The following is a 22,698-nucleotide window of genomic DNA, read 5'->3' on the forward strand; positions in this document are numbered from 1 at the left end:
CCCAAATTCTTTCTTGTGTGAGATCCAAGAATCCTCTCTTGGGACCCCTTTCCAGTGGCAGTTATGGTAAATACTTAGCATGATAGTTGTGCCAGGGGACCAAAAAACTTTTGCTATGGCACTTGTTGGAAAGTTATGAAACGCACAAACTCCAATTATTTGGAAAAAACCCATCTAATCTTATAATATTATGTGATAACATAATTGCTACAATTGCTTTTCAAAGAATGATTGTGTGTGTGTGTGTGTGTGTGTGTGTAGAATTATTGAAGAGTTAGTGAGGTAACAGGGTATTTCCATTTAAGAAAGTTTATAGAATTTTGTTTTCCTAGAGGAATGAAAATTTGTCCAGTAGAAAATGGCCTTGCGCAGGACAGTACAGGAATGATGACTGGAACTGACTTAGAGGCTCTAATAGTAAGCTTGTATGCCATCTATGCAACTCCTAGCAAGCACATAATTTTTCGTTGTTTATTGTCTTAGAATCAGTTAATTGTGTTAGATTTTTAAAAATATAATTTCTTCTTTTATACTTCTGTAATTTGATTCTATCTTCTAGTTCCATAAAATGAACAGTTTACTCAGTTCATTTTTTTCATATATATGTGTTATTACAGCTTATTAGAAATTTGTAGAAAATGTGCTGCATGATCTAAATTTTTGAATAGTAAATGAGATGTGTGTGTGTGTGTGTGTGTGTGTGTGTGTATATATATATACATAAAACTATTAACAATGACTTTCTGATGGTATGGTTATTAATAATTTTTTCTTTTAATTTATTTTTTAAGAATTTAAAATTATTCTGTACTGCTTTCTTGATAAGAAAATACATATTTACATGGCAAACCTATATATTGAATACTTAAGTAAAATACTAAATAAATAACATCAGTTCACAATAAAATGTTAATAAAATTTGAAAAGAAATTGTATTAGGCCGTTTTCACACTGCTATGAAGAACTACCTGAGACTGGGTAGTTTACAGAAAGAGGTTTAATTGACTCACAGTTCATATGGCTGGGGAAGCCTCAGGAAACTTACAGTCATGGCAGAAGGCAAAGGAGAAACAATGCATGTCTTACATGACAGAAGAAGAGAGAGGGCGAAGGGGGAAGTGCCAGTTTAATGCCATCAGATCTCTGAGAACTCACTCACTATCCTGAGAAAAGCATGAGGAAAATTACCCCCATTATCCAATCACCTCCCACCTGGTCCCTTCCTCAACACACATGGGGATTACAATTCATGATGAGATTTGGGTAGAGACACAGAGCCAAATCTTATCAGGAACCCATTATATTCACACTATATGCTGCATTCACTCAGCACGTTAAAAAATACAAGTTAGTACCCTTCACATTTTACTCTTTTGCATTAAAAAGATTATATATGTATGTTTATCTGCAATTTTAAAGAATATAGATTAGACACTTTTACTCTTTTGTAACTGTTTTGGGTCTAAGGAAGTTTTTTTTTTTTTTAGTAAAAAGGTCATCGTTGCCAGTAGAGAAATAATTAGATTGCAATGCATTATCTGAAATGCTTTTTGCTTTATAAAACATTTTCCAGCAAAGTTTCTATAAAAAATCGAATTTCTCCCCCTTAGGTTATATTTCACAAGGATTATGAGTATTAGGTGTCTTTCTTTTGATACCTGCCATCAAAGCTCTGCCTGAATAAAAGCAGTCAAACTGGCTCATCTCCTACAGCTATTTGTGATAGTCACTATGCATGAGAATGATAAGTGAGAGATGCAACTCAAGTGTTCCCACTGGGAAGAAAGTCTATCATCATCTGTCTAACATTGCTATGGCTCCTTAAATGAAGGATTCAATACCTGGGATCATTTTGAAAATATGCCAAAGCCATCTTTGCTCATTAATCCCTCTGACAGTTGAAATGCTATAATGAAAATATTACAAAAGTGGGTCTTCCAAGAGACATTCATATGTTTTCCCTAAAGTTTAGGGGACTGTTTTCAACACCTTTCTCTCAATTAGTATTTCTTCTTAGAAGACTAATGCTTGGTTTGCACATGTATATTTTTAATAATTATATTTATTGAATAATTAGTGACCAACTATTAGTTATCCTTTATTAAGTTATGAAATGATATTAAGAATTAAAAGATGAATAACAATCAGATGTAGCAATATAGCACATCAAAATCTGAGTATGATAAACAATCTATCAGGTAATTACTCCCCAAATCCAAGTAAAAATATAATCAGTGGGAGTAAATACAGAAGCATCTAAATTAATATCAACTTCACTGAGAGCTATTTGACAACATGTATTGAGGGCTGAAATCAATGTGATTCCCTGTCCTTATATTGAACAATATTGGACAATTTCTGTGTCTTTATCATAAAATGCTAGGGACAATCAAATATTTGCTTCTGGAAGATATGACAGTGAGCCAACTAAAATTGCCTTTTTTTTTTTTCGAAACGGAGTCTCGCTCTGTCGCCCAGGCTGGAGTGCGGTGGCGTGATCTCGACTCACTTTAAGCTCCGCCTCCTGGGTTCACGCCATTCTCCTGCCTCAGCCTCCACAGTAGTTGGGACAACAGATGCCTGCCACCACGCCCAGCTAATTTTTTGTATTTTTTTTAGTAGAGACGAGGTTTCACCATGTTAGCCAGAATGGTCTCGATCCCAAAGTGCTGGGATTACAGGCGTGAGCCACTGTGCCCAGCCTAAAATAGCTTTCTTATCAAGACTAACAGATTGCTCAAGATTTACTTCAAGACCCTTAATTCACACTGCCAATCAATTCGAAGCCACTTTATCATAAATTGTTCCTACTCTTAGGCGTTTACACAGATTACAAGTCCTACCTTAATATTACACAAATCAGGTCATCAAACTCTGTAACTCGCCTCCAATTTTTTCATACTGAGACACTACTAATACTATTTCAAGTTGATATTCCCTCCTTATTGCAGTAAGTCTAATCAACTTAAATTTGCTTAATCAACAGCTTTTTCAGGTGGTCTTTGTGGAGGGCAACTGTCAATAGTTTCAAAGCACTTGAAGAAACAAATATTCAATAATAGAGAGATAATCATTTGAATTAGCATACGATCATAAGGTAGAATGCCATAACATAATGAAAAATCAAGGATTAAAAAAAATAGATGGACATCTTGTATTATATTCAAAAGGAGTGAAAACAAATGATAATCAGAATGATTTTTGTCTTCTACTCCACCCAAATCTGTTACTTCTCGATTTTATTCACTTCAGTAAAGGACTTTAACACCTATCTTGTTGCTCCAGCCAAAAATCATAAGGATTATTTTGGTTACACTTTTTGTCCCTATCCAGATAAATTGTATTGACCTTTACATTTTGCTTTAATTACAAAGTATATACGTCCCCTTTTATTATTTACATTTCCTAATATTGAAGTTGTTGGGACTCAGGACACACTACCCCAAAATGGGACTATAGGAGACTAAAATACGCTATCACAAAATATACTTCTTGGCATATTTTGAGATAGCTATTCAGAGAAGCTGCAGACACAGGAATAGATCTGAAAAGCTGTCCTTTTGTAAAAGAAATTTACATCTATCTACATTAGTAAACAGCAAATGCAAGAATAGGCTTTCCCTGAGCCTCCTCATCTGCCTAAAACAGATCTAGAAAAGATCATATCAATGCTTAGCCCAGAAAGAATTTTGCATAGCCCATCACCTATTCTTCTGAAGGCTGCCTGAGAAACTTGATCTGTATAGTAAAACAACCTTTGTTCATCATGGATGTCCTCCCCTCACCCTCCATGGCTTGTGTTGCCACCTCTCTGCAAGAAGCCCCTATTTCTTTCTCTAGCTCAAAATGCTATTTAAGCTTCAACCATCTGGCCACTCTTTGAGTCTTGTATTTTGTGGGATTCCTGTGCATATGCACATAATAAATGTGTATGCCTTTTCTCTCTCTGTCTTTCTTTTTTTTAAGAGATAGAGTCTTGCTCTTTTTTTATTTTTTAAGAGATAGAGTCTTGCCACGCTGGAATGCAGTGGCCTGGGATGGATCATAGCTCACTGTAGCCACACACTCCTGGGCTCAAGGGATCATCCTGCCTCAGCCTCCTGAATAGCTGGACTACAGGCATGAGCCAGAGCATCCAGATTTGTCTTACTAATCTGTCTACTGTCAAGATTATTACAGAGCTCAAACCTTCAGAGGGTGGAAGGAAAGTTTTCTTCACCTTTAGAAAGTCATTATTATGTCTTTCCAGGGATACCATAATACCAGCTGCCCTTCTTCAATTCTTAGCCTTTAAACTAATTCTCAACATAGCAGCCGATTGGGTCATTTATGAATGCAAATTAGATACAGTGTAAATCACTATAACATCTATTTATTGCAATTAGAATAAAATGGTAACTCTTATTATGGCATATCCTTAATAATATAGGTAAATATATATTCTAACCTCTCCAACTTCATCTCTTATTATTCTCTTTCTAGCTCACAAAGGTCAGCTTCACTGACTTTCTGTGTTATTTTTCAACTAAGTCAAACTCTCACCATTTCGGGCCTCTACTGCTGTTAATTTCATTGGAATTTGCTTCTCTAGCATTTCCTTATTTTTTGAATATTATTGGGAAATATAATTTTAAGATAATCTCCCTTAACCCAAAAATGTTCTTCAGAAAGCTGATAAGAGAAAGAAAACACATGTTGGTTTGCGTATTTTTGCAACATTATCATGTTACAACTTTATTTTAGAAAAATGGTCTCACATACACACACACACACACACACACACACACACACACACACACACACATAATTTCTAAAAAATTTCACAGAGGAACCCTCCACAGATTGTTCAGGCCAAAAAAGAGGAGACAATGTTTCTTCCCATTCTCTGAACATGACTGATGCTGGGCAGCTATTCAGGAGATAAATGGTCTCTTTAGATAAAGAGTCATATGAATTTGATATTTTTCTTTTCAAGTTCTTGAAAGTATTAGTATTTTTTCTCAAAAAGATAGGCCAATCATTTGTGAGGAATTTAAAAGGAAGAGAGTATTTAAAATAATAACCATACAATACCAAAAACAAACAAACAAACAAAAACTCTATTCACATCACAATTAGGTTTTCGGCCATGTCTTCTAACACCGTGAATCCAAAGTAATAATAAATCTGGTTAGATCAGGGATCAAGGTGGGACATACTTTGAAAGCTGACATGTTTTGTGTATGATCTCTTAAGTTGTACTCCTCTAGGAAAACTTCCCTCCTGCCTTCTCCACTGCATCTTTCCTAAATTCTGATCTCTTTTCTGAATGATATGACATTTATTCTTTTTTTATAATTTTTAAATGTATTTAAATTATTTTTTCATAGAGACAGGATCTACCTATGTCACCCAGACTGGTCTTGAACTCCTGGACTCAAGTGATCTTCCCACCTCAGCCTCCCAAAGTGCTGGGATTACAGATGTGAGCTACCATGTCCAGACTACATAATATAACATTTATTATGCAGCCACTTTAAAAAAAATTTCATAGATGATTTACTGCATGCATGTTTGAAAGGTTTATTCACATTGTCAACAAAGGCCATGAGATCTGTGGAGAAAAAATGGAAAGCTTATATTCTATTATAAAATAATCCGTAGATTGAGGAGGTATAACATTCAATACAAATAAAAGTATGCTCTCCACAGAACAAAGGGAGGGACTGGCTTAAATAGGGAAAGTTCTCAACTAGGTTATCAACCAGGTCCACTTATGCAAATGAAAGTTTCAAGCTTGTTCTTTTCTGATTGGTCAAAACAGTTGAGCCCTGATGAGGTGGTCTGTAGACCCCAAATCAGCCAAGTCTCTGTCAGAGACTGTTTCTTTCAAACAGCCAGTGAATGGCAGAGGGAGTTTCTGGTCACAGTTAATCTTGGCACTGACAACGGGAACTTCTTTGGCTTAGTTGTAAAACGGGAGGTTCTGTGACACTTAGATCTTTCTAAGCATGCAGAGTACGTGATTGTTCCCTCTCTTAACTATGATGGCCTGGTTCTGTTTTAACTTTGAGAAGCTCAGTTAGCCAAGGAGAGTCCACTTTGTCTATTAGTGGGAGCAAATTTCAACAACACATAGATAATAATGTCTTAAATTCTTAAAGAGCTAATTTCTCATTATTCTGTATATCTCGCCACACATATCTACTAGTTGAGAACATCTGAAATACTAAGTTGATGTTTTTTACATGGAAACTCTACAAACTTATATTTTTGCCATGACATTATTTTTCCTGTGTCCCAGATGTTCTATGCCATGATGGTTTATTGAACATTTAAAGGCCATATATTGTATAAAATGTTAGTATTTAGAAGACTCTCAAGAAGTTTCACATCTCTGTGTATCTAAGGACATTTCATTAAGCCTAAAGATGGTTCTCTAAAAGTTTGGCAGTGTGGAACTTCTCTCAGAATATTTCATCATGGGGATTTCCTGGGATTGGCTTTACTCACGTATCATTTAGCAGTTAGCAATTCACTTACTTATTTTGTGCTTCTCCTTGGCCATTCTTTGCCAGAACAATTAGATTCCACAGCAGGAAATAAATTTGGTCCTAAACATTTTTTAATTATTTCCTTTACTCTTGGATATGGGCTTAAAATTTATTCTAAATATGTCAAATATAAAATAAAATTAGCTCTTACTGTTGGAAAACAATAATTTTTATATTGAAATTACTTTTTAGCCACTTTATATTTCAAGGGAAAACATATTTCTACTTGCAATACTTAGATGAGTGATTTGGAATGCGCCACTGAGGATCAGAGAACTTGCCTTCAAGTTTTCATGACACCACTTGTGAACAGAGTTCTGGGCAATCTATTTTTTTTTTTTTTTTCACATTGGAGTTTCGTATAGCAGGTAGGCTGGAGCACTGGTCTCCCATCAATCAGACATTCATAACATAAGTTTACATATGTGTTTGTTGAAACTGAGAAGATAGATTTTTGGTTAATAAAGAAAAATGTGTTATTTATTTTCAAAAAGAAGCTTTTTTATATATGTTAAAGATAGTAAGTCTTTACCTTTGTGAAAAAGTATTTTTGATATTATTCCGTTGATCAAACTTAGACACCATTGATCTTTCGCATTCTTTAATGAGTTAAGTTAAAGAAACAAAGTAAATTCAGGGTCATGGTTAAAACAAATTTGATAAGTGCTATATTTTTAAAATTTCTATTAAAGCATATTATATTTTTTCTCTTCTCTAGTTTTCTATAATGTTTAATTCTCCATTTCTTTTTTTTCTGATTTTTCCAATGTAGAAAAAAATGTAGTCAATAGAGTAAGTTCCAAATTCCAAGTTAATATGCCTTTAGCATGTATTGTCTAGGCTTAAAATTGTAGTTTTACTCTCCTATTTAACTTGAGATAAGTGAACTGACTATTCTCATCTCTGGTGGTATTTACTATAGTTGCACTACTTTTGCACTTTGCAAAAGTACTCAAAAAAGATATATTTTTGCCCCAAGAAGTGTTTCTCTTTAATTTCTAATAGACAGAACTTTTCCCCACTTAGGCACTTAGGTGGAACAGGACTCACGAGATGTCACCAGTAAGCTGTGACACTGTTGTGGCACTTAGTGGAGATCTATTCAGAATGTCAATATAATCATCATTTGAATGCAAACATCATCAGCTTCTCTTCGATGACTTCTTCATTCTATTTATTTTGTACACATATAACAAATTTCTGCCAAACTACAATTTCCAGACATTGGAAACTAGCAACTATAAAAATTAGAACAATATACACATATTGTCAATGACATTCGGAAAATAAAACAATGCTATTTAGTTTGCTAGACACAAGAAATTCAATAATTTCAGAATAAAGGACTGTTCTCCAAACTTAATCAATCTAACTTTATAAACAGTTGATTATGTTGCTCTTATTTATCAGATTTCACTATTTACGATTATGAATTCTGTCACAGACAGCATCTAGACTGAAAACAGCCCTCTATGGATTGTTGATTTAGGGTCATGGTCTCTGAAGTCACATGTAAGTCAATCAAATGGTATGTAAGAGAATACCTCAGTGCGTCAGAAAAAAATATTAGAATTGAATTTATAATTAGTTTTAAAATCTCACCCTTTAAAAATGTGAATGCTTTGATTCAAACATTGTATATTGTGTATGATATAAAATACATTAGTACGGTAGTGTGTAACTATAACTTATAAACACATAAACAGAAATGTATTAGGTATGAAGACTTCAGCTTTTTAACTGATAGAATATAGAATCACATATTTGGGGTCCATTAATTTAGTGAATTAGTTTTTATAATATCTGTGTTTTAGTCCAGTGATTTTATACTATTCTGATATTAAATTCAAGAACATTAAATAATTCATTGAAAGGAGACATACAGGGAAGAAGGAAGAAGCCTTTCAAGGTTCTCTTTACCTCTATTTAGTTTCATACCAGGACATCTCTAGTTTTGTCTGTTTTACATAATGTGCTTTAATATTATAATTTATCTGTCAGAAACATAATTTCCACCAATAATTTTATTTTATTTATTTATTTAGGGACAGAGACTCGCTCTGTCACCCAGGCTGGGGTGCAATGGCCCAATCTCGGCTCACTGAAACCTCCACCTCCCAGGTTCAAGATATTCTCATGCCCCAGCCTCCCAAGTAGCTGGGATTGCAGGCGTGGGTCACCAAGCTCAGCTAATTTTTGTATTTTTAGTAGAGACGGGGTTTCACCATGTTGGCCAGGCTGATATTGAACTCCTGGCCTCAAGTAATCTGCCCATCTCAGCCTCCCAAAGTGCTAGGATTACAGGTGTGAGCCACCATGCCCAGCCTTTATTTATTTTTTTAATTGACACATTATAATTGTACATATTTATGGTGTACAATTTAATGTTTTAATATGTATATATGCTGTTTATCAAATCAGGGGTATTTTAACATATCTATCATCTCATGCATTTATCATTTCTTTGTATTGAAAACACTCAAAAGCCTCTCTTCTAGCTATTTTGTAATATACAATATTTTACTGGCACTAATGATTTTTAAATATTCACTGAAAACCACTATTAAGGGGTAGGATGGCATTGTCATTTTGAGCCTGTAGAAACCATGTTAGTTACATATGTATATATCTCTGAATACAACTGCAATTATTGTTTTATTTTTTTCCTCCCTAAAGCCTCCTTTAGTTTTTCTCATTGTTTTCAAAGGCTGCATGATAGTCTATTAAGTGGTTTCATAGTAAATCATTTTGAACAATTTCAACTGGCAAAATATTCTCTTCTTCCAATTTTCAACATTTATTTATATTCCTTAACAGTATTTTTAGAGAAATCTGAAGAAATGCATGCTGATTTTAGAGTTGAAAAAAATAAGAAAATTTTAAGGAAGAGACACTTGAGCAGAGAGCTGAGTAACCATCGGTAATGAAATAAGCAAAGACGGGGGAAGACAACGCAAAGCTAAGTATATGTTCTAAGAGTTATAATATGTCAGAGGCCTGTAAACTGTTACCCCAGGTGCTGGGTTTTACGTCATACAGCTCAATTATTGAAATTGATTTCTAACAATCTATTTTTGGGACAATGTTAGATTAACAGAATTATTACAAAGATAACCCAGATATTCCTATATGACCCACATTCGGTTTTCTCTGTTATTAAAACTGTATCAATTTCCTATTCTTACTCTAACAAACGTCAACATACTTAGAGGCTTGCAACAACACAAACGTCTTGTCTTAAAGCAGGTTAGAAGCAGTAAAATCAATTTGTCTGCTGGGTTGTGTTTCTTCTGGAGGCTCTGGGGCAGCAGTCCCCAGCATTTTCAGCACCAGGGATGGGTTTTGTGGAAGACAATCTTTCCACAGATGGATGGGGCTGGAGTTGTAGGGGGATGTTTTGGGGATGAAACTTTTTCCACTTCAGACCAGCAGGCATTAGTGAGGTTCTTTATTTTTATTTATTTACTTTTTATTATACTTTAAGTTCTAGGGTACATGTGCACAACGTGCAGGTTACACATGTATACATGCGCCATGTGGGTATGCTGCACCCATTAACTTGTCATTTACATTAGGTATATTTCCTAATGCTGTCCCTCCTCCCTCCCCCCACCTCACAACAGGCCCCAGAGTGTGATGCTCCCCTTTCTGTGTCCAAGTGTTCTCATTGTTCAATTCCCACCTATGAGTGAGAACAGGCAGTGTTTGTTTTTTTGTCCTTGCTATAGTTTGCTGAGAATGATGGTTTCCAGCTTCATCCACGTCCCTACAAAAGGACATGAACTCATCCTTTTTTACGGCTGCATAGTATTCCATGGTGTATTTGTGCCACATTTTCTTAATCCAGTCTATCGTTGATGGACATTTGGGTTGGTTTCAAGTCTTTGCTATTGTAAATAGTGCCGCAATAAGCATATGTGTGCATGTGTCTTTCTAGCAGCATGATTTATAATCCTTTGGGTATATACCCAGTAATGGGATGGCTGGCTCAAATGGTATTTCTAGTTCTAGATCCTTGAGGAATCGCCACACTGTCTTCCACAATAGTTGAACTAGTTTACAGTCCCACCAACTGTGTAAAAGTGTTCCTATTTCTCCACATCCTCTCCAGCACCTTTTGTTTCCTGACTTTTTAATGATCGCCATTCTAACTGGTATGAGATAGTGAGGTTCTTATAAGGAGCACTTAACCTGGATTCCTCGCATGTTCAATTCGCAGTAGGGTTCGGGCTCCTATGAGAATCTAATGTTGCCGCTGATCTGACAGGAACCGGAGCTCAGGCAGTAATGCTGGGTCGCTGCCACTCACCTCCTGCTGTGCAGCCAGGTTCCTAACAGGCCACGGACTGTTAGGTCTGCCACCCAGGGACTGGGGACTCTTGCTGTAGGAGATAATCCACTTCCTTGCCTTTTTCAGCTTCTAGAGGCCATCTCTATTTCTTAGCTTATAGCTCCCTTCTTCCACCTCCAAGGCCAACAGAGTAGCACTTTCCAATCTCTCTTACACACACTCACACACATCTCAATTTCATCATCACATCGATAACTCTGAGCATCCTGCCTCTCTTACAATGACTCTTGTGATTAGGCACATCTGGGTAATCCAGAATAATCTCTCCATCTCAAGACCCTAATTTATATCTGTAGGTTTCCTGTTTTCATGTAGGGTAACAGTTTCACAGATTTAGGGGATTAGGAGGTAGACATTTTTGGGGGATGGAAGGACGTTATATCTTACACTGATAAGGTATATTTGTCACAAATATATTGATATACTATTGATATACTATATTGATATACTATTATTTTTTACATAGATATTCATGCTTTCCTTTTCATTCTCTTCCACTCTGGACCTCCTAACTCTAAGTTGCCTGTCCCTCATCCTAATTTAATTTCCTTACTATTACCATCAGCCTGACATTTTACGTAATGTACCATTATGAGCATTTAAGTTACTACAAATCCCTCCTTTTTAATTCATTTTCAGTCATCTTCCAAGGTATCACACAATTCTTTTCTCCTCCTACTTTACCAGTCTCTCCTTTTTAGGGCTATTTGCTGAATTCTTTTTCTGTTTCCAACATCTTAGTGTTGTAGATACTAGAGATCAGTCTTTGGCCTTCTTCTCTTTTCTGCCCACATTCACTGAATCGTCATTTTATTCAGTTAGATGGCTTTATAATCAAATGTGTGCCTAGAATTTCAAAGCTTTATCTTCAGGCTGGTCACTCTCCTTAAGTCCAGATGCATATATTCAACTTGCTACATTTCCGTTAAGATACCTAACGTATCCCAAATATGCACAGATACACCCCCACACATACTCACACACAAAAAGCATAATCTTCTCTACTTCAGCAGATGACAACTTCTTTCGTTTAATGCTCAGACTAAAGCTTTCAGTCATTGTTGACTCTTTTTCTATCATATTAAATCTAATCTGTCAAGAATTTCTCTTGGCTTTACTAAAAAAATACATTATAATTCAACTGTTATCTACACACTACAATTCTGATCCAAGCCATCTTTGTTTCTGCTACTGATTGATCCAATAGCCTCTAGGTTCATCTCCTTGCCCCTACCAGTCTATTATCAAAACAGAAGTCAGTTATCCATTATGACATAGAGGTCAGACCATGCTACTTTCTTGTTCAAGTCATTCAATGCTCTCTCTTTTTATTTATTCAGAATTAAATGGAAAGTCCTTAAAATAGCCTATAATGGTCAAAATTGTTCGACTCCTATTAGCTCTGTGGCCTCATTTCCTTCTATGTTGCTTATATAGCTCCTATCATAATGACCTCTCTGTTTTTCCTCAAACACACAAGTCCCACCCCATTTCAAGCATTTTGCACTGGGGTGTTCCCTCTCTCTGTATTGCTTTCCCAATATTTGCATGTATATCACCTGATTAGTAAGACCTGAGCCCACAGCCTTATGTAAAATTGCAACCCACTTATCACTCTCATACTCTTGATTCCCTTCAACCAACTCTATTTTTTCCATAACACGTATCATATTCTAATCATTATATTTAGTTGTCTTACATTCATATTGTTTAATTTATATTATTCCCTCATCTCAGTCATTTTAATATAAACTAGACATTAGCAAGCATTATGGTTTGTTTTATTTACCATTCTTGCCAGACACTGTAAACTCTGCCTGGCACATAGTAGAAACTCAATATGTAATTTGTGAATCAATGAATAAGTCATTCCATTTAAGAAAAAATATAATGTCTGGCATAAAACAAAGCACAATTTTTCTATATTTGTTCAAGTAATAAAAAGTGGTTGCCAACTGGATGATTCCTAATTTGGCATTCCAGAAGCAAGAATGAAGTCCGTAAAAAAAATCCTACCTCCAAAAAAAAAGAAAAATCCCTGATACATTTTTGTTTTTTAAAAATAAACATTACCAGTGAAGGATTTGTGATCATATCCAAATATTTCATAAGACCACACAAGAAATTAATAGCCCAGTGATGCCTAAGCCAAAATTTAACCTTCATACACATAAAAAATTCACGAAGACATGCAAGCATTAGATTCAGTGACATCAACAGAGGGCAAAAACACAAGATGGCAAATTCTTCTCCTTAAGAACTGAATACACAAAAGTATTTCAATAGAAACCAATCTCATAAAGGCAGGATTTCAAGTAAGTGTAAAAAAGTTAATGATTCTTTTGAGATTTTAATTCCAGACATTCATGAGTTATATGTCCTCTAGACTCTACAGCTTTAGCAATTGCGATCAAATTCTTTATATGGTTAGGCAACATTTTTTTAAAGGGCATATGGAAGAAAAGACAGAAAATAATATTTCAGAGATTTCTGAGGCAAAAAAATAGACTTTTAATGCATCACTTCTATCTAGCAAAACCAGATAGAAAGAGAAAGTACGTGTCTGTAGACATTTTCGCATACGCACAAATGTACATACACCCACAGTCATAACTTTCTGATGATAATAAAAGTGTTCTTGTGATTGGTGTCACACACACCTTCTACAGAATTCTGCAAGCTATCAAGATAGTGTACGTATCTGGAATAATATCTCTTCTCCCTAAACAGGAAGTCAGAGTGAACCGACACCCTGGGTGTAAGACCATTACTTGCTCACTATCTACCCAAGTATTATAGTAAAGAGATATCTATTCCTTTCTTTCACCCTGACCCAAACACTGCCTTAAACTTACCAGAATTAATCTCTCTATATATCTATATCTATATATCTATACATATCTATTTTACCTATATATATATGTATATTTATCTATCTAGATAGATATATAGGTAGATATATTTATCTCATTAATTTAGTCCCAAGAAGATGCTCATATTCCTAGTAACATCTTGTATCCTTTACATGAATGATCATATATCTTTATAGATCTACCATTCTGTCTCCTTTTTACTGCTTCCTCAAATTCTAAAATAGTTTCTGGATGCCATTTGAAATTTATGCTCCATTAACAGTTAAATATCTCATACTTGTGTTCAAAATATTTCTTTCATCTTTATGTTTGAATGTAAGTCTGAACCTTTTCTAAGGACCCTAGTTAACACTGCTTACCATAGATTTCATTCCACGGGACCTGGAGCTGGTGTCAGTGTCATTCTTACTCCTCGTTAACATTTTCAAACCATTCTCCTTTCCTACATTAAAAAAAAAGAGAGAAGAATCAGAATTATATCTAATTTAATGATTATATCACACTGTATTCTTTATTTTGATGCTATGTAGTGTCCTCAAATTAAAATTTGACTTAATGTGATTGCATCTTTTTTTTATCCTTTGGGGAATTATAAAAAAACAAGATATATTGTTTGTGAACATTATTTGTATATTCTATTAACCTGCTTTTCTCACTAAATAATATAACTTGGTAATGTTCTCATATGCCATAAATTCTAACAGTCGCATATTATGCTACCATATGGAATTACATTGATCTATTTAACAATTTCCAGGTAATTTTTATTTCATTTTTCTTGGTAAAATAATCCTATACTTTTTAAAAATTAAACATATTATAAATTATATTTTTCATTTCAAAGGACTTGATAAATATTTATGAAATTCCATTCTACAACTTGCCCTTTTAATTTCCACAGCCTATTTCTAAAAAAAAAAGTAAAATTGAACTTTAGATTATAAATAAAATCTCAGTGAATTTTTAAAAGAAGATATTTCAGAGGCTACATTTTATGATCATCATGCATTCAATGTAAAATATGGTTTACAAAGGTATAAAGGAAAAAAATAGCCACATGAAAAATATATTCCATTAAATAATTTTGGGGTCTAGATGTTAATAAAAAACCACAATTACATAAGCTTTAGAAAACAATGAAAATGAGAACATTGTATATGACCACCTATAATACTGATCTTTTGATCAAGTCAAGTAAGAAAGAACATTATAAATGAGCCATTCTGCTCAAAAAGTTAAAAAGAAAGCATAAAACAAACATGGAAAGCAGGAATGTCCCAGGGGCAGAAAGATTCAGGCTTCAGATCTGCCTGAGTCCTGCCCTTCATAATTTATAATTAAAACAAAGTAAAAAAAATTGGATTATTACACTGAAAATCATTTGGCCTATTTCAGAGGCTTTCATAAATATTATGCTTTTTATCACTTCTGCCAAATGGCCCATAAGATGCTGACTTCTATAGAACATGACAGTCCTAAACTGTAAAACATTAAATGTTACAGAAAACATGCTGTGGAAGTCCACTTTGTCAAAATATCCTAGTTCTATATAGCAAGGCTTTGGAATAACTTGTAAATGAATAAACAAGCATCATAGGCAAGCCAAATTGAACATTCAAGGAAACATTTTGAGCACCTTGTAAACTATAATCATCCAATCCCTCTTGGACTCTTGCCTCCGTTTTGGCAATTTGGAAGCAAGATGAAAGTAGATACAGTGTTTACTACAAGAGAGGGTGCTTCTGCAATATACAAAGGGAATTGTAAACTTAGCCCTGTGATCCTGCCATTAGTCTTTTTAATGATTCTGAGCCACAATCTCCCTGAGATAACATCTTTTTCTCTCTATGCTTGAGCTTTGAGAAGCCTAGAGGAATCTTGATTTTTTTTTAGCCTTTTATTAAACTTAAGCCTAGAAATAAGGGAAAGCTAAAGGAAAAGGATTAGAGAGGTTTATTCAGCACTGTCAGAGAAAGAAAATCCCTGCCTTACTGACAGATACATTAAACTCCTGATCTTGCAATTGCATAAAATTATCACTGGCATTATATCTATGTCAATTAAATCTGGTGCTGCAGAAAATGATTTAGCCAATTCTCTCTTTCAATGTCATTCAAGAACTCTAATTAGTGTGAGAGGTGTGTTTCTCTTTTAAGTAGTGCTGTAGTCATCTAGGTATTATTCAAAGGCACCATTAAAACTCATTAATATGAGAGTATCTCAGAGGGTTTATGGGCTTTCGAGAGAGTACTGTTCAGACAAGTTTGTCCATAAAAAGTATTTTGCATTAAAAATGTTAGAGTATAGTGTTTTCTATCATGAGAAAATATTTCTTTCAGTGTTATAAGCAGATTGATAATGTTTCTGCTTATTTTTCAAAGATCCTCCATTTTTATAAGACCTAGATGTTTGTTCCTTATTTTATTCATAACCTTCACAAATAGATATGATTTTACTCAATATCCAATTTTTGTAAGAAAAGAGAAAAGCAGTACATGAAAGTTTAACTTTTCTAAGTTTACATAGTAAAACTTTTACTCTCTGGCTACCTTCCTCTCTTTTATTGTTGATCTTAAATACAAATAAACTGGTTTGGCAGTAATAAAAGATTTGAATATCCATGAACAATTGAAAATTATAGCTTGGAAAGTATTGCTTTCAGACTCACACTTTTTCCTATCTTTCCTTCCCGATTAGTGCAAAAGCTCACTGACCCACCATTCCATTGAATCCCAATTAGTTTTTGGATAGTTTGCACTATTTTATGGTGGAAGCATGCCTGACTAAACAGATTACTATAACCTGAGAGTAGATTGCTCTTCTTATGTATTTCAAACCCTACCCAATGCAGTACTGAACACATAGTTAGAAATTCTTTAGTGTTTGTTAATTAACACTTTATTTTCTAAGTAAAGAAGTTCAAAATTAATAATAAAATATCTTTATTGACATATTTTCACTAAAATAAATTATATGCGAAGTAAAATACTTTTTTTACTTTAAAAATACTTAAAAAAATTTTTAACATTGTTATATAACCAGAATTTAACAAGTGAATTCTATATGTCAGATATAGGGCTAAGAAACAGGAATATAGAGAGGAGTATAATGTAAACCCAGATCTCAAAAGGTTCAGAATCTGGTATGGGGGACAAATAAGTAAACCAATAATTACAGAATACAACAATGGGTTTCATAATTGAGAAATACATGAGATAAAAGATTTAGGTAAGTGATTCTTAGTTAAGAAAAAGCAAGGTTTGGGGCAAAGTTTCAAGGTTGGGGAAAATTAGGCAGAGCCTGTTTTCTATAATAGAAAGTACAATGCTAAATCTTGAAGAGTAAGTACAATGTGGCCAAAATGAAAATGTTGGGAAGGATATTTTTAGTAAAGACAAGATCTGCTAAATTAGATGAGGGTATGGGACACAAAGAAGCTTATGGTAATTTTGTATTATCAACAGAATATATGAAATAAAATAGAGAAATGAGACTAAAAACAGAGTAAGCAAATGATTAATAACTAAGAGAATATTAAAGAATGCTATGATTTGAATGTGTTCCCTTAAGTTTGTATGTTGGGAATCTAATCCTCAGGGTAATAGTATTTAAAGGTGGGACTTTATCAGGTGGTTAGATCATGAGAGCTCTGCCCTCATGAATGGACTAATGCTGTTATCATAGAAGAGATTTAGTTATTGCAGATGTGTATTCCTGATAAAAAGGATAAGTTTGGCCCCTTCCTCTCTCTCACACTCTCTTGCTCTGCCACCTTCATCAAGGGATGATGCATTTGGTGCCATGGATGATGGCACCAAACACTGGTGCCACTTTCTTGAACTTCCTAGCCTCCGGAACTGCAAGCCAAGTAAACTTCTATTGTTCATAAATTACCCACTCTGTGATCTTCCATTACAGCAACAAAATTAAGACAAAGAGTTAATACTTCATTTTAATGGTAATAAAAGAGATACAGAGGAATAACACACAGTGAAAATAAATTAAAAGCACAAAATAGCAGTTTTAAGTTATAACATCATAGTATTAAGTGTAAGCATTCAGTTATAACAACATAGCATTATCCTTAAATGAAAATAGTATAGAAATACCAATTAAACTCAGACATTGGTGGAGTGGAGGGAAAAATCACAAACCAACTCTATGATGTCTTACAAATAATTGATTTCAAATTTTACAGCATAGGTAATTTAAAGTAAAAGTGTTACAGGAAAGGGGTCCTGATCTGGACCCCAAAAGTGGGTTCTTGGAATTCACACAAGAAAGAATTCAGTGCAAAGTAAAAGCAAGTTTATTGAGAAAGTACAGTGGTGAAAGGACTCCATAGACGGAGTCGGACGTTCCTGAAAGGAAGAGAAGGAACGCATCCACCCTATGTACAATGTTTTTAAAAAATGATACACTGGATTTAGTGGGATTTATTACAAGTTTGCAAAACTGGTTCTATATTAAAAAAAATCAATGTAATCCAACATATCAGCAGGCTAAGAAGGCAAATCACATGATTGTATCAATTGATGCAGAAAAATCATTTGAGAAAAGCTAGCATCCATTTATAGTAATAATAATAACTTAGTAAGTTTTCAGTAGAAAAAAATCTCAACTTGATAAAGATATATAAAAAAACCTAGAGGTAATATACTTAATGTTGAAATATTTAGTGTTTCCACTTTAAGTGAAGAACATGGCAAAAAAAAAGGCAATTCTCGTCACTCTCATTCAACGTAAAACTCCAGTGAATCAATTAAAAAAGAAATAAAAGGCAAAAATTGGAAAGGAAGGAAAAAGTCACCAATTGGAAAGGAAGGAAAAACTGTCTCTATTTGTTGATGATACAATTATCTATGTAGAAAATTTCAAGTAATTTGCAAAGTAGAAACGTTTTGTAGAACTAATATGAGAGTTAAGCAAGATTGTAGCGTATGAAAGTAGCACATGCATAGACACACACAGACAAACGAATCACATTTCTAAATAGTAACAGTGAACATATCAAAACCAAAATTAAAATCACAATACCATTTATAATTTTTCCAAGAAATAGGAAAAGCCATAGGAAGAGCCAACATAGGAAGAGCCAACATAATAACGCTGTAATTTCTCTTCAAATTTCTTGTAATTTCTCTTCAAATTGATTCACAGTTTCAGTGATATTCCTATGAAAATCCCAACAAATTTTGTTGTTGTTGTTGTTTTGTTTCGTATTTTTACACTTTGACAAGCTCATTCTAAAATATTTATGGAAAGCCACAGGCCCTAGAATAGCTGAAACAATTTTGAAAAAGAATAATATTGTCTTATCATATAGCTATATAATCATGAGTGTAGTATTGGTGGAAGAATAGGTCATAAATCAATAGAACAGACTAGAGAACCTAACATTAGACTCCCTCAAAGGCACAAAAGCTATCCAATGCAGAAAGCATCACTTTCTGTTTGTTTGTTTGTTTGTTTTTGAAGATAGGATCTTACTCTCTCATTCAGGCTGGAGTACAGTGGCACAATCATGGCTCACTGCAGCCTTAAACTCCTGGGCTAAGAGATCCTCTCACTGCAGTCCCTAAATAGCTGGGACTATAGGTTCATGCCACCACACTTGATTAATTTATTTTTTTAAAAAACTATTGTAGAAATGGGGTCTCACTATGTTGGCAAGGTTGGTCTTGAAATCTTGGCTTCAAGCAATCCTTCCACCTTGGCTTCCAAAAGTTTTGGGATTACAGGCATAAACCACCACATCCATCCAGCATAGCTTTTCAAACAAATGGTATTACTGCGATAAGATATCCATAGGCAAAAAAAAAAAAAAAAGTCTTGACCTTAACGTAATGCCTTATGCAAAAGTTAATATAAATAAATGTATCTTGCAAAATATAAGACGATCTTTTTGTGAAAAGTAGGAAAAAATCTTTGTAACCACAGTTAGGCAAAGACTTCTTAGGCTTGACACCAAAAGCACAAAGCATAAAAAGAAAAAACAGTGATAAATTGGACTTTATCAAAATTAAAAACCCTTGCTCCATGAAAGGCCGTGTTAAGAGAAGTGAAGAGATAAGCTACAGTCTGGGAAAGAAATAAATGCAAACCTCTTATTCAACAAAAGATTTTTATCTAAAATATATAAAGAACTCAAAAACCTCACCAGATAAAAATGAACAATCCAATCAGAAAATGGGAAAAAACGAATTGAACATAGTAACCAAACAGGATATCCAGATGGCAAATAAGCAAGAAAGATGTTGAACTTCATTAATCACTAGAAAATAGCAGGTTAAAATCTCAATGAGCTATTCTAGCACACCTGTCAGAATGGCTAATATTTAAAAATAAACCATGATAATATCAAATGCTGACAGGAATGTGGAGAAATTGAATCATTCATACATTGCTGGTGAGAACATAAAATGATATAGTCATTCTGAAAATTATTTGGCAATTACTTATAAAACCAAAATGCTCTTCCCATATGACCCAGCAATTGCACTTTCAGGCCTTTGTCTTAGAGAAATGACAACCTAACCTAACACCAAAACCTAAATAAATGTTCATAGCAGTTGTATTAATATTCATAGTATCCAAAATCTAGCAACAATCCTGTCCTTAAATGGCCAATGGCTGAATAAACCGTGATTCATGTGTACCATGGAACACTACTCAGGGATCAAGAAAACAAACTAGTAACATGTGAAAAAAAAAGCCGATCTCAAGGGGTCATATACTGCATGATTCCATTTATATAACAGTTTCTAAATGAAAAAACTTTGTTATAGCCCCAAATTAGAAGTAATTTGATGTCCTTCAACATGTGTATAGTAAACCAAGCTATGATACATTCATACTATAGAATACTGCTAAGGAATGAAATGAAAGAAAATATTAATATATGTGAAGCTGAGATGAATTATCATTAAATCATGCTGAATGAAAGAAGCCAATCCCAAAAGTTTACCTATTGCATAGTCTATATTTTGTATATATATGTATATGTGTATATATATATATATATATATATTATTATTTTTTTTTTTTTGAGACGAAGTTTCACCCTGTGGCCCAGGCTGGAATGCAGTGGCTTGATCTCGGCTCACGGCAACCTCTGCCTCCTAGGTTCAAGCTATTCTCATGCCTCAGCCTCTCAAGTAACTGGGATGACAGGCGCCCACCACCAGGCCTAGCTAATTTTGTGCTTTTAGTAGAAACAAGGTTTCACCATGTTGGTCAGGCTGGTTTTGATCTCCCAACTTCAAGTGATCCACCCTCCTCAGCCTTCCAAAGTGCTGGGATTACAGGTGTTAGCCACCATGCCCAGCCCTGCATAGTCTGTTTTTATAACATTTTTGAAATGGCAAATTTATAGAAACTGATAACAGATTAGTGGCTGCCAAGGGATAGGGACAGGCCAAGGGTTAGGGACAGATCAAGGGAGAGATACGGGCATGCTTATAAAAGCTCAATAGAAAAGATCCTCCGAAGAATGGAAATATCTCATATCTCGACTGTACCCATGTCAAAATCCTGGTTGTGATATTGTATTACAGTTTTGCAAGATGTTACTATCAGGAAAAAAATGGGTAAAGCATTCCTAGGATCTCTCTGATATTTTATTACAACAGACTATGAATCTATAATTAACTCAGTATAAACATATTAATTTAAAAATACAACAGAGAGCTAAACAATATATTTGTACAAATCACTCTCTTTTGCAAACTTTTAAAAGAAATAAAAGCAATAAAAAAATCAATTTTATAAAAATCAAAATCAACCATGCCTAAATTGTAGAGAATACACTTAAAAATATGAAAAATAATTTCATTTAAACTAGACAGAACAGATATACCTTAATAAATGTATTCAAACTTACAGCAATTTTAAAGTTGATATGTTTCTTATATTAATAGAATAAAAGTGGCATAGTGTTATATATTAAATTGAAATAGAAAAGGTTGAATTAGCAGACATTTATTACATTTTAAAATAGTCTTAGCTTCAAATAAACCTGACTCTGACAAAAATATGTTTCTATTTACAGGCAAAACACGAAGTCTGTATACATAATTTTTCAACTCAATTCATTTTTAGTGTATTTTTACATCAGTAAGTGTATTTACATTTTAATTGTTTTTATGATAGTCATCTATACATTTTAAAATCATTTCATTAAACATTTATATATGTTTTTACCTCATCAAAGCAAACTTGTTTTGTTGAAGGACTTGAAATTTTAAGAGGTTTTTAGATATTTCCCCTATGTGAAGATTGCTGCTTTCCACATTTTTGAGATGCTGGAGGTCTTTTTTTCCCTTCTTCCTTCTTTCCTGACCATCCCTCTATTCCTTCTCTTGCCCTTCCTTTCTTTCTTCTTTGTCAATGTTATTGAAACATGACTTACATTTTAAAATGCCATTTTCTTGATTGCTTTTCAGAATGAATGTATCTCCATAAGACATTGGCTCATTAACATTTTCTTTTATTTTCGCTTAATAACCATACCTCTCCTTTTTTAATGCTTACACATAACACGTGGGTATGTTAATATTATAAGATACACTAACATATGTTAGTGTATATGGGTATGTTAATATTATAACCAGGCCATTTCTTTAAACAATTTTCAAATATATATACATTTGAAGTTTTATTTGGAGATTTTTTTAAAGAAGAGGCATGATTATAATATTAACACTTTGTGGATATAGAGCAAATGTCCCGAGAGAAATTTCTAGGTGGACTCCACAGGGTCTTTTATGATCTAAGCTACCATTGCCACTTGTGTTGCCAATCTAATATCAATGTGATTGTTGTCATTGTTGTCTTGGAAACACCTCTAAAAGATAACTCCTTTCATGTTTCCTTGAATACATAATCAGTTTACCTTTGAACAAATACACCTTGCCATCTTCTCAGATCATCTCATCCAGAA

At 34.0% G+C, this 22,698-nt stretch overlaps 1 long non-coding RNA gene across 1 annotated transcript in view; it reads right to left on the reverse strand.

Moving 5' to 3' along the window:
* The window catches only part of LOC129462342 (uncharacterized), a 97,395-nt gene extending 74,958 nt beyond the window's left edge, over positions 1 to 22,437 (reverse strand). The window contains exons 1-2 of the long non-coding RNA XR_010115397.1: positions 21,960 to 22,437; positions 14,117 to 14,199 (exon numbers count right to left, since the gene is read on the reverse strand). This is a non-coding gene — a long non-coding RNA (uncharacterized lncRNA). The remainder of the gene's footprint in view (positions 1 to 14,116; positions 14,200 to 21,959) is intronic.
* Positions 22,438 to 22,698: the final 261 nt, after the last annotated feature.

The sequence above is a fragment of the Symphalangus syndactylus genome, chromosome 14, assembly GCF_028878055.3.
Source record: "Symphalangus syndactylus isolate Jambi chromosome 14, NHGRI_mSymSyn1-v2.1_pri, whole genome shotgun sequence".
NCBI lineage: Eukaryota > Metazoa > Chordata > Mammalia > Primates > Hylobatidae > Symphalangus > Symphalangus syndactylus.